The 14,280-nt window shown below is 35.2% G+C and overlaps 1 protein-coding gene and 1 pseudogene across 2 annotated transcripts in view; both read right to left on the bottom strand.

The window, feature by feature from the left end:
- The window catches only part of KCTD8 (potassium channel tetramerization domain containing 8), a 274,627-nt gene that overhangs the window by 225,975 nt on the left and 34,372 nt on the right, over nucleotides 1-14,280 (bottom strand). The gene's annotated exons all lie outside the window — the stretch shown is intronic.
- LOC132500899 (enhancer of rudimentary homolog) lies at nucleotides 1,027-1,426 on the bottom strand (annotated as a pseudogene).

Genomic DNA, 14,280 nt, shown 5'->3' with positions numbered 1-14,280 from the left:
TCTCCTAACTCACACTCATTCAAGATTCTATCATTTTATGTTTAATTTCATGTTTGAAGTCACATAAAAGTAATGAAGTTTGTCAAGCAATCTCACTTTAAACAAGTAAGAAGAATTTACATCAGATTTCAGGTGCTAAATGCCTCTTTTGTTTCATAATAATCACGGTTCACCTTCATGTGGCAAGGTTTGAAGTAAAATATTGTGGGTTGTTTAGGACAAAGCTGCTTTGAAAAGCCTAATGAAAGTACAGTTCAAAGTAAATAATCACAATTTTACTTTTCAAAATTTAAATTCATGAGCTTCTTAATTTAGGTCTGGATTTCTACCTTCTAGGATCTAAAATTAATGATCATATTTACCAGCTTTTGTTCCAACCAAAACAATAGCATAAAAAGGATTTAAAACACTCAGGTATGGTCTTAGGTCAAAAATAATTACAAAATGTGCTCCTATTAAGGGTAAAAGATCTGATTAGCCAGGTCGTTAAAATCAAGCAAGAGTACAATAGGGCATGGTCATAATTCATGTTACTCTTCTAATTTTCTTGTTTTGTCCTCTGGAACTCTACTCAAATAGTCCCATATAGCAAGAAAAAAGTATTATCCATTCTTCTCTTAACCCAAGCTAAAAACCAAAGTTTCTTAATGGTGGTCAATATTAACTTGGGGATGAATTAACCAATCATCTCTCTAGTTATGAGTATTTTTTTTTAGCTAAAGAACATTTATTTGTTTTTCACTAAGACTTTGTCTTGAGGACATAACTAAACCGCATCACCACCCCCCACCCCAATGTGAAGAAGGGTTAGTACAGTGAATGTTATAAAGCAGATAGGAACAGTTTGAAGGATTGGAACCAACAATAACTGACAAAACCAACTTCCATCTAAATCATCATAAAAATGTTTAAGTTAAAAAAAAGAAGGGGGCGGGGGGAATGGGCATTTCAGATTGAACAAGATCCTCACATTTCATCTAATACATTCAATCCTGGCTAGAGTGCACCAAAATGGAAACAGGATTACTATAATACAATACTTCCACTACAGTACACTGTACACAGCTGTGTTCCAAGCCCACCCTGTCCCCCTAATGCTTCCAAATTCAACTCTTTCCTGGGCTGTTGTGCCTGTCGACAAAAGAGCACCTGGATCTTCTCTTTAATCCAGTCTTTGTTATAAGGCTGGTATGTCTGGCTATCAGCTCAGTAAACAAGGCAGCTGAGGTCTGCCAGGTCATCAATAGAATCAAACAACTGACTGATATCATATGTGATAGAGGGGCTGTTGGGATTCATTCTCTTCAGATGTTCTTCATACATTTTACAAACACCTTCCATGCATTCATTCACAGATTCATAGCCAGCATAAGTTCTGCCTTCTGTCCTCTTGGTAGGCTGTTACCAGCAAAATGGTGTGAGACATTGCACCAAACTCTTTCTCTGCAGCCACTCCTGACTCGGCCGCTGCACCTAGTTATGACTATTTTGAAGAGCTTGCCCAGTTTCCTCCAGAGAACAACCAATAGTACAGTTCTCATTCCAAAGCATATCTTTATACTCTGAGCCATTCTTCTCACAAGTTTTAGAGGGAACTAAACAAGAGTAGAAGAAATGGGTGGCTATGCCAGAAGATTAGCATGATATTTTGACAGCCCTGCTTTCTTTGAGATCAACTTATATTTTGCACTTCTTTGTAAAGTTATAGTCAATAGAAAAATATAATACGTCTCCTCTAGATTGAGACATTTCTGCTTTCTTCATTATATTCTGGATACCCACTTCCTCTCCCCATACTGGGATAGCATCCAAGGATGAGGAGGTGAAAATACAGCGGGTATCAGTTCTGAGGTTAAGATAGAAAATGGACAAATATTTGGTAATCAGCATAGCATGTATAGGATGTAATGGATATCTTTCAAGAGCAAAATATAGTCTGGATAGTTAACTTCAAAGCATAATTTTATGCCTGAAAGATATGGCTCTTCTCTTTACTTAACTCAAACATGATCTATAAAATATCAAATGTAAGAAAAGGATTTAGGAGAATAAATATCTATGGGAATGGCAGATTTGACCAAAAAGAAAGTTGAAGTAAAATTTTTGAAAAAAATTCAAGTGATTCAAGCGCATCCCATCTGTGCTTCTTGTCACATTATTTTTATCTTGAAATTTACATATTGTATTTACAAATGTTTCTGTTCTCAGGTTAATTTTAAGAGCTCAAGTTGGGTATTTAAATGTTTGAATTAAGCATAACAACTAAATAAATATGAGAACACAAATCTTGGATGTTAAATGCATATAGAAGACTATCAAATTTGTCTTCTTAATCCTCAGCCAACACTTGAGTTCAGTTCCATCTAATAGTCCACTAGAGATTCCACTGTATTGTCCAACAATCAACCCACAATTCTCTAAATACATTAATTTTTCTTCCTCAGCAAAGTACTGCTTTACATTGTTTCCTTACTTCAATCAATATTATCAAAATTCTTTCAATTATTTAAAATACAAATTTCAACATCTTCATTTTCTTTTCCATCTCATTCATCCCCAAATAAGTTCTAAAGACACTGCCTTCCAAAATCTCTTCTTTTATTAACTTAGGCAAGGTTTTCATCATTCTTGTCTCAATTACTACAATAAACTACTAATTCATTTTAATGTTCAAACACTACCTCTTTCTGGTTACCCTGACATAGACATCACATTATTTTTTTTTAATTCACTATTTTCACCATGACATTCCATCACCCTGGATCAAATCCTTCAATAATTATTTACCACCTACTCTAACAATTTTAAGCTTTCTAGTCTGTTACCTACTTTCTCACACTGCTTACCAAATTCTCATACTTCAAGAGTTAATCTGGTCTCACCTCTTCTCTGATTTTTCTTTACCCTGTGTCATTAGAAGCAGTATGGTAGTGTAGGAAACAGTTACTCTGAGGCTGCAGGTGACTGTGAGATGAAATCCCAGCCCTGTCATCTATCCACTGGGAAGAACGAGTTAAACCCTTGAACCTTGGCTTCATTATATGCAATACATGAGATAATAAAGCCAAATTCCTATAGCCAATGAAAGATTAAATGAAACAGTGTATGTAAAGTACTAGCAATGACAAATGATTTTACTTGGCAGATTATTAAATACTAATCCATATTTCTAAATATAATAGTAAAGTGTTGTTAAAATTATGACCTTGACTCACCAAATGATGCCTAAACATTTATTAAACAAAAAAGAAATATCTGTAGCAAACTCTTATTACTACCATACATTCTTGTTCTATGAGCCCTTTGAAAATTGATAATATATACCTGGTGTATATCCTTCATTTAACTAGAATTCTTTATTAACAAAAAAATAAATAAATAATAATTCCCTCAAATGACATATCCACAAACAGCCAGACAAAATTTAATATATTTAATGGTTAAGAAATGAGTGTGAAGATTTTTGAATTTAGAAAGACCTGAATGGAAAATTTCTAACCATCCTATTAGAATTATGATTCTTCTGAGTGAAATGATTGACAAAGAAGGAAGTGACATTTTTAAATATCTAAAGGAGACCCCAAGCCTAGTCTGCAGCTCTTCCAAGACAGAACTGTCATACAATATCAAGTTGTGCTGGCAGAGCAGTCCATATCCTCTAAGGGGCAGGAGGACAAGCTGGTGACTCAAGTGGTCTAGCTGTAAGAGGCATGGTGATAGTGAGCACCCACTTGGAGAGATTATAAGGAACTGATGGGTAAGAGGGACATTCAGAAACTAAGAAATAATAGTGAAGTGGTAGCTGGGTGTTTATCTTTAGCCTACACAAAAATAATCATTTTAAGGGACATAATACAGTAACATTTTATCAACTTGGTAGAGATTATGAAGCTAGCAATTTCAACCATGTAGAAAAATATACTCAAAAATCTGCAGAAGAAAAAAAAAGCTTTCAGCCAACTTTATTATTTTGGAAAGAATTGAATGACTCTCATTATCAGCTTTCCAGTTTATAGTGTATTTTAAAAGAGCAAGGGTTGAAATAAGTGATAGAATAGAGCACCTAGGAAACAGAAAAAAAAAAAGAAATTGGCAACTAAATACCTGATATAAAGGACAAAAAGAGAAAACACACAAAAATCCAAAGCACAGCATTCCGAGGATTTTATTACAAGTTCTCTCAGCCTTATATTTTTCAATTGTTCCAGGGGCTTCACTTAACTTTTTAACAGTACAATTGACTAGTATTCTGAATGAAGAACCTTCTTAATTTTACTCATCCTCCAAAAAACTCTCCCTAAAATATATTGCATAATTTCCTCCATTATTATACATATTACATAGATTCTAATATAATCTTTTTTTCTTGAGATATTACTGTAAAAAGCTAAAATACATAAATACTCTGAGAATAAAAAGTATGTTCTCTTTATTCTGTGAATTATATAGAAATTGTGTTCAAGCTAATAAGTATGGTTCTCTTGTTTGATGGATCTCAACAGCACTCTGGATTAATGCCTAGTGACAAATATTGACTAAATATAAGACTAAATCACATTAATGATAAACATGCATTGAATACTTTTTATGGTCCAATACTGGGTTATACTCTTTGCCTGTTTTATCTTACTTAATAGTCTCAATCATTTTTATGCTATAACTGTAATTATTATTCCTATTTTACAGTTGAGAAAACTGAAGCATACAAATGTAAATTAATCTTTCCATATTCCTAATGAAAAGGGACAATAGTATATATGTTGTGATTCCCTGATTTGTCATTTTCCAAAACAGTTGTACAAAGTACTGTGTTAACATAATTAAGAGTTTCTGACATCTAACACATTTGGGGAACTTAAGGTTAGGTTCAATATATTTCACACAGGACTTTTGAATGACTTTAATATCTTAAGGGGTACTAGGTCTCCAAGAAGAGTACATAAAATGTAGACTAACATTCAGTTAATCTCACCATTATTTGATCATGAACTCCACTTTTCTTCGAGCATCTTGAAAAACTAGTTTTTCTTGGGGCAAACTTAGAAAACAGCTTATTTATAAAAAGTACAATAATTGTTTTCATACAATCATTAGTTCTTTGATACAAAGTTGAGAAGGTAATGCCAAAAAAACACAATTCATGGGGCTTCCCTGGTGGCACAGTGGTTGAGAATCCGCCTGCCGATGCAGGGGACATGGGTTCGTGCCCCAGTCCGGGAAGATCCCACATGCCGCGGAGTGGCTAGGCCCGTGAGCCATGGCCACTGAGCCTGCGCATCCGGAGCCTGTGCTCCACAACAGGAGAGGCCACAACAGTGAGAGGCCCACATACCACAAAAAAAAAAAAAAAAAAAAAAGCTGGAGTAGCAATACTCATATCAGATAAAATAGACTTTAAAATAAGGAACGTTACAAGAGACAAGGAAGGACACTGCATAATGATCAAGGGATCAATCCAAGAAGAAGATATTACAATTATAAATATATATGCACCCAACATAGGAACACCTCAATACATAAGGCAACTGCTAACAGCTATAAAAGAGGAAATCGGGGCTTCCCTGGTGGCGCAGTGGTTGAGAGTCCGCCTGCCGATGCAGGGGACACGGGTTCGTGTCCCGGTCTGGGAAGATCCCACATGCCGCGGAGCGGCTAGGCCCGTGAGCCATGGCCGCTGGGCCTGCGCGTCCGGAGCCTGTGCTCCGCAAGGGGAGAGGCCACAACAGTGAGAGGCCCGCCTACCGCAAAAAAAAAAAAAAAAAAAAAAAAAAAAAGAGGAAATCGACAGTAACACAATAATAGTGGGGGACTTTAACACCTCACTTACACGAATGGACAGATCACCCAGACATAAAATTAAGAAAGAAACACAAGCTTTAAATGACACAATAGACCAGATAGATTTAATTGATATTTATAGGACATTCCATCCAAAACAGCAGATTACACTTTCTTCTTAAGTGCACATGGAACATTCTCCAGGATAGATCACATATTGGGTCACAAATAAAGCCTCAGTACATTTAAGAAAATTGAAATCATATCAAGCATCTTTTCTGACCACAAGGCTATGAGATTAGAAATCAATTACAGGGGAAAAAAGCATAAAAAAACAAACACATGGAGGTTAAACAATAAGTTACTAAATAACCAAGAGATCACTGAAGAAATCAAAGTAAGTCAAAAAATACCTAGAGACAAATTACAATGAAAACAAAACAATCCAAAACCTATGGGATGCAGCAAAAACAGTTCTAAGAGGGTAGTTTATAACAATACAAGCCTACCTCAAGAAACAAGAAAAACCTCAAATGAACAATCTAAATTTACACTTAAATGAACTAGAGAAAGAAGAACAAACAAAACCCAAAGTTAGTAGAAGGAAAGAAATCATAAAGATCAGAGCAGAAATAAATGAAATAGAAACAAAGAAAACAATAGCAAATATCAATAAAACTAAAAGCTGCTTCTTTGAGAAGATGAAAAAAATTGATAAATCTTCAGCCACACTCACCAAGAAAAAGAGGGAGAGGACTCAAACCAATAAAACTAGAAATGAAAAAGGAGAAGTTACAACGCACACTGCAAGAATACAAAACATCATAAGAGACTACTAAAAGCAACTCTATGCCAATAAAATGGACAACCTGGAAGAAATGGAGAAATTCTTAGAAAGGTATAACCTTCCAAGACTGAACCAGAAAGAAATAGAAAATATGAACAGACCGATCACAAGTAATGAAATTGAAACTGTGATTAAAAATCTTCCAACAAACAAAAGTCCAGAATCAGATGGCTTCACAGGTGAATTCTATCAAACATTTAGAGAAGAGGTAACACCCATCCTTCTCAAACTCTTCCAAAAAATTGCAGAGGAAGGAACACTCCCAAACTCATTCTAGGAGGCTACCATCACCCTGATACCAAAACCAGACAGAGATACTACAAAAAAAGAAAATTACAGGGTTTCCCTGGTGGCACAGTGTTTGAGAATCTACCTGCTAATGTGGGAGACACAGGTTCGAGCCCTGGTCTGGGAAGATCCCACATGCCATGGAGCACTAAGCCCACATGCCACAACTACTGAGCCTGTGCTCTAGAGCCCACAAGCCACAACTACTGAAGCTCACACATCTGGAATCCATGCTCCACAACAAGAGAAGCCACCATAATGAGAAGCCCACAAACCGCATGAAAAGTAGGCCCTGCTGTCTGCAACTAGAGAAAGCCCATGCGCAACAATGAAGACCCAACACAGCCAAAATAAATAAATAAATATAATTTTGAAAATAAAAAAAAGAGAAAATTACAGACCAATATCACTGATGAATACAGATGCAAAAATCCTCAACAAAATACTAGCAAACAGAATCCAACAACACATTAAAAGGATCATACACCATGATCAAGTGGGATTTATCCCAGGGATGCACGGATTCTTCCATATATGCAAACCAACCAATGTGATACACCACATTAACAAACTGAAGGATAAAAACCATGTGATATTCTCCATAGATGCAGAAAAGGCTTTTGACAGAATTCAACAACCATGTATGATAAAAATTCTCCAGAAAGTGGGCACAGAGGGAACCTACCTCAACATAATAAAGGCCACATATGACAACCCCACAGCAAACATCATTCTCAATGTTGAAAAACTGAAAGCATCCCTCTAAGATCAGGAACAAGACAAGGATGTCCACTCTTGTCAGTATTATTCAAAATAGTTTTGGAAGCCCTAGCCATGGAAATCAGAGAAGAAAAATAAATAAAAGGAATCCAAATTAGGAAAGAAGTAAAACTGTCACTATTTGTAGATGACACAATACTATACATAGGTAACCCTAAAGACGCCACCAGAAAACTACTAGAGCCTATTAGTGAATTTGGAAAAGTTGCAGGATACAAAATTAATACACAGAAATCTCTTGCATTCCTGTACACTAACAACAAAAAATCTGAAATATAAATTAAGGAAACACTCCCATTTACTATTGCAATAAAAAGAATAAAATATCTAGGAATAAACTTAAGGAGAAAAAAGACCTGTATGCAGAAAACTATAAGACACTGATGAAAGAAATTCAAGATAATACAAACAGATGGAGAGATATACAATGTTCTTGGATTGGAAGAATCAACATTGTGAAAACGACTATATTACCCAAAGCAATGACTACAGATTCAGTGCAATCTCTATCAAACTACTGCTGGCATTTTTCACAGAACTAGAACAAAAAATTTCACAGTTTGTATGGAAACACAAAAGACCCCGAATAGCCAAAGCAATCTTGAGAAAGAAAAACGGAGCTGGAGGAATCAGGCTCCCAGATTTCAGACTATACTACAAAGCTACAGTAATCAAGAGAGTATGGTACTGGCACAAAAACAGAAATATAGATCAATGGAACAGGATAGAAAGTCCAGAGATAAACCCAAGCACTTATGGTCAACTAATCTATGACAAAGGAGGCAAGGATATACAATGGAGAAAAGACAGTCTCTTCAATAAGTGGTGCTGGGAAAACTAGGCAGCTACCTATAAAAGAATGAAATTAGAACACTTCCTAACACCACACACAAAAATAACCTCCAAATGGATTAAAGATTTAAATGTAAGACGGGACACTATAAAAGTCTCAGAGGAAAACATAACATAAATCACAGAAAGATCTTTTTTGACCCACCTCCTAGAGTAATGGAAATAAAAACAAAAATAAATAAATGGGACCTAATGAAACTTAAAAGCTTTTGCACAACAAAGGAAACCATAAACAAGATGAAAAGACAACCCTCAAAATGTGAGAAAATATTTGCAAATGAATCAATGGGCAAAGGATTAATCTCAAAAATACATAACCAGCTCATGAAGATCAGTATTAAAAAAACAAACAACTCAATCAAGAAATGGGCAGAAGACCTAAATAAACATCTCTCCAAAGAAGACATACAGATGGGCAAGAGGCACCTGAAAAGCTTCTCAACATCACAAATTATTAGAGAAATGCAAGTCAAAACTACAATGAGGGGTCTTCCTTGGCGGCACAGTGGCTGAGAGTCTGCCTGCTGATGCAGGGGACGCAGGTCCGTGCCCCGGTCTGGGAAGATCCCACATGCCATGGAGCGGCTGGGCCTGTGAGCCATGGCCGCTGAGCCTGCACATCCGGAGCCTGTGCTCCGCAACGGGAGAGGTCACAACAATGAGAGGCCCGCGTACCACAAAAAAAAAAAAAAAAAAAAAAAAAAAAAAAAAACAACTACAATGAGGTATCACCTAGCACCAGTTAGAATGGGAATCATCAGAAAATCTACAAACAACAAATGCTAGAGAGGGTGTGGAAAAAAGAGAACCTTCTTGCACTGTTGGTGGGAATGTAAATTGATGCAGCCACTACAGAGAACAGTATGGAGGTTTCTTAAAAAACTAAAAATAGAATTACCATATGACCCAGAAATCCCACTACTGGGCATATACCCAGAGAAAACCATAATTCAAAAAGACACATGCACCCCAATGTTCATTGCAGCACTATTTACAATAGCCAGGTCATGGAAGCAACCTAAATGCCCATCGACAGACAAATGGGTAAAGCAGATGGTGTACATACATACAATGGGGTACTACTAAGCCATAAGAAGGAACAAAATTGGGTCATTTGTAGAGATGTGGATGGACCTAGAGACTGTCATACAGAGTGAAGTAAGTCAGAAAGAGAAAAACAAATATCGTATATTAACACATATATGTGGAATCTAGAAAATTCGTATAGATGAACTGGTTTGCAAGGCAGAAATATAGACACAGATGTAGAGAACAAACGTATGGACAGCAAGGGGGCAAAGTGGGCGGGGGGTGGTGGTGGGATGAATTGGAAGACTGAGATTGACATATATACACTAATATGTATAAAATAGATAACTAATAAGAACCTGCTATATAAAAAATAAAAAAATAAAACTGTCAACATTTTAAAAAGTAGATTGCAAAAAAATAATCAAATGTATCACATTTATTTTAAGAAAAACATACTGTAAATAGGTCCCCAAGTTATAATTTTTCAAACTTGGTATCCATAAGATACCAAGTGCATTAGCTTAATGGTTCAGAAGACTTAGTACAACTTCTAAAAGCAATACATATATATATATATTATATATATATATATATACTAGAAGACAGCATCAAGACATACACCTTTGAAAATTTGCCTTCTATGAAAGGAATTCCTATAACATTTGCTTTTTTGATAGACGTGGAGGCAGACCTTGGCTTAAGATTACACATTTTAAGAGTATTTAATTGGACAGAATAGCCCGCAGGTACATAACAATGAAAAATGAAGCACTTACAACGATGACACTCAAAATACAATTTAAAATTAATGCTATCATTTTTCTAGTCGCATTGTCAATTAGTTAAATTATTTAATATGATGTAAAGCTATTTGCCTGAGATTTCATGTAGGTAATTTTTATTTATTTGGAGGGCTGGTCCAAAGCACAAAAATACCCTTCTTTCTTCTCAGTCCTTTCTCCCAGTTATCTTCACCTTGTCATGATCATGCTTTCCTGCTACTGCAATTTAGTCATTAGTTCAGAACCTATAAAATGAATAGACAGCACAATAAAATATTGCCTGTACTCCATCTAGAAGTCACTCTCAGGTAAAAGATTCTTATTCTGTCCTTATATTTTGCTGTTTAATACAGTAAATCTTATAATAACCGTACCTATTACATCTCATCAAGTCAATGCAGACATATAGATAGCATCAATATACGGAAGGCCCTCAAAAAGGAAAATTCATTGTATAATTTACCTAAACTGACAGTGAAAAGCATAAGCACATCTAAAAAAGTCAGATTAAAGCAATTATTAAAATTTTAAAAACTACTATTATGATACATTAATATCTAACTGAATTAGCATCCTTAGAAAAACAGCAATTCCATGGAAATAAATTTCCCAAGGAACTGAAACTTTTAACTTCATTTTTCTTTTTTGAAGTATAGTTGATTTACAATATTACATTAGTTTCAGGTATACAGCATAGTGATTCAGTATTTTTACAGATTTATACTCCATTGAAAGTTACTACAAGATAATGGCTATAATCCTCTGTGTCATACAATATATCCTTGTTGCTTATCTATTTTGTACATAGTTGTGTGTACCTCTTAATCCCCTACCCCTGTATTTCCCCTCGTCTCTTCCTTCTCCTCAATAGTAACCACTAGTTTGTTTTCTATATCTGTGAGAATTTCATTCTTTTTTATAGCTGAGTAATACTCCACTTTATATATATACAACTTCATTATCCCTTCATCTATTGATAGACACTGGGTTGCTTCCATATCTTGGCTATTGTAAATAGTGCTGCTATGAACACCTGGGTGTTTGTATCTTTTCAAATTAGTGGTGGTTTTTTTTTCTTCTAGATATATACCTTCATTGACACCTTTATCTCACTTTTTAATTTTGACACTTACTTGAATAGATATACTGTAAATTATTTGAAATATGTAAAAATATTCAATATTTAATAATTAGATAATTAAGCAAATATTTAAATAATTCTGGAGAATTATTGCAGTAACTACAAATATTATAGTAAATATATTTTGAGGGCTTACTATGTACCAGGCACTATACCATGAACTGTTAAAACCATAATGTCTTCAATCCTCAAAATAATTTCTGAAGCATTGCACAGTGAAAAAACAATACTTAGAATAGCTTAGTAACTTGTCCAAAGTCACACAATAAGGATCCAGAAGTTGAATCCCCATGTGTCTGACTGCAAAGCCCCAAGCTCTGAACTATAATCACTGTAAAATAACAATGCTATTGGGGGCTACTTATTGCTTTTTACTCACAGCAAATTGTCCCCAAGAGCTAGATTTTTGAAATTCTTGAATGATGTCTCTACTGGTTTTTCCTAGCTTGTTATCAGAATCTAATTCAGATCTCCCACAGAAATTAGAAAACAAAGCATATTAAAAAAATATGACCAAATTATAGCTCATCAGCTATTACTCTAGGAGAGCACTTTATCTACAAGTTGTCTTTGGTGAAACCTTAACCTTGAAAATTATTTTAAGATAAAATAATACTATTTATTCTAGTAAATTACTAACTCAAAAGAACTTGCCACACTGTTTTATAATCACTGGCAATATGATTTCCTAGTTACAATATATCCTATCTGGGATAAAGAACCAGGCATTACTTGGATTTGTATCCCTGTCTATGGCAGATCCTTGAGAAAAATCTCCATGAAGCCTGGAAAACACACCAACACCACCCACTCGAAACAAGTCTCCCTTCTTGTGAGAAGCTGGAGGTATTAACAGACTGTATATATTGTAACTGCTGTCCTAAACAAGCTGCCTTAAGGTCTTTGTGCCATTTTCCAAAACTAGAGACTGCATACTGCAATAAGGAAGGAGAACACCAAATACTCTCTAGTTACCTAGAAATTTTTTGTTCCATATTTCTATTTAAAAATAGAGATAAATTTTCTCTGAAGTGTCAAAACTGAGTAAGAAAATTATGCTTGAATGTCATCCAAAGACCCATAACTTCTCCCCTGAGATGAAGGAGCCAGAAATCACCCCTTTGCAATAGTTATTTAAGAGAATGATGATAACTTGGAACCTAGACCCACTAGGACAAGTGAATAATTTCACCTTTAGGCAGAGGACCAGAAATAGTTCAACTAACTTCTGAATATTGTTTAAGATTGAATTTGATCAGAAAATAAATGAATAGTAAAACCATTTTGTCTAGTCTATGTCTCTTGATGTCCTGAAATTTCTGTCTCATTGTAATTTAAAAAATCAAAACAGAGTGTTTTCCAGAAAGGTCCATTACCCCTGACTTGGGCAAATACTAGACCTATCTAGAGATGACAGGTATTAGCTTTCAATATATCTGTAATTTATTAAATGAGTGAATGAATAAATGAATTATGGAAATGTAGGTTGATAAAGCATGTGAGGTTGGAGAAAAAAATCAATCTGAATAAGGCTTTACAAAGGCAGTGTTTAATTTATCTTTAAAATTCAATTTGTTTAAATGAATATAAACCACTAGACCCAAGAATAGGAAAAGCTGATTATAAATGTTAATTTAAAATATTTAATTTTCTGGGCATGATGAGCCACATGAAGAAATACTATTCACACTCAGATAATTCTCAGAGAACTGCCAAGCAAAGGAAAAAAGTTAATTTTGTGGCAAATATAAGTATAAACAACTGCTGTGTGCCTGTCTAGCCATGCTGATTTAAGTACAGTTTTGAACATATGTTATTAGATAAGTAATAACAGAAAGGCAAAGTAACTATGCAATTATTAAGTATTTGTTATCTAATCAAGAAGTTAGACTTATAACTAGCAATATAAGCTCACTGATACTAATTGGGTTCATCTAATAAAACTCATTTAAGTAACTGCTATGTTCCAGGCACCATTGAGACTCTGGAGTTATGAAGATGAGTAAAGTATATCTCACTCCTTGGTCAACTCAGAGTCTAGGACATCAGACAGGTTCACAAAAACTCACCTAAACATGCTCTGAGGAATGAATGTTATGATAAAGATCTTTTCCAATGACTGTGCGAGGACCATTAAGGAACCATAAATTCCGCCTCTGCATTGGCGGAAACTAGGGAACGCCTCATAGAACTGGCCACCTAAGCATCTGGATTTAAAGGCTGGCAATGGAAAAAGGACATCCATGAAGAGATGGCAGCAGTGTGAGTGGATGAAACTAAATGGCAGCACTACAGGAAGTGCCCAGATTGATGTGGCTAGTACACAGGATTTGTAATGGGCAGTCATTGGAAGCGGGAAAGAATAAGTATTAACCAATAATGGTGGAATAGTTGAAATTTCTTCTGGGGTATAAAATGTGGACTGTAACATTATCCATTCATTCATATATCTTTCTGACCAATTAGAACTTATAATAGATGTTTTAACGTTTTTCATTTTGAATTCTTACAATTAAGCAAGGGATCAGATTGATGTCAGCAGGCAAGGAGGAAGCTGTGAAAGGATCAGGGGGGTATTTTTAGAAGCTTTTACAGAAGATTAAGGCAGAGGGTAAGGAAATGAAAAGAAGAGAAAGGAATAAAAATAGGCCTTGCTGAACAACTGCAAGTGTATTACAGTGGTCCAGGCATGGCCTTTGCACTCAGACTTGCTTTCTTAGAATTCCAGCTCCCCAATTACTAGTTGTGTTACCTTGTGCAAATCATGCTTAACCCCTTCA

This window comes from Mesoplodon densirostris, chromosome 1 (genome assembly GCF_025265405.1).
Source record: "Mesoplodon densirostris isolate mMesDen1 chromosome 1, mMesDen1 primary haplotype, whole genome shotgun sequence".
Taxonomy (NCBI): domain Eukaryota; kingdom Metazoa; phylum Chordata; class Mammalia; order Artiodactyla; family Ziphiidae; genus Mesoplodon; species Mesoplodon densirostris.
The sequence above is the reverse complement of the archived record's forward strand: the minus strand, read 5'-3'. Positions and strand labels throughout refer to the sequence as shown.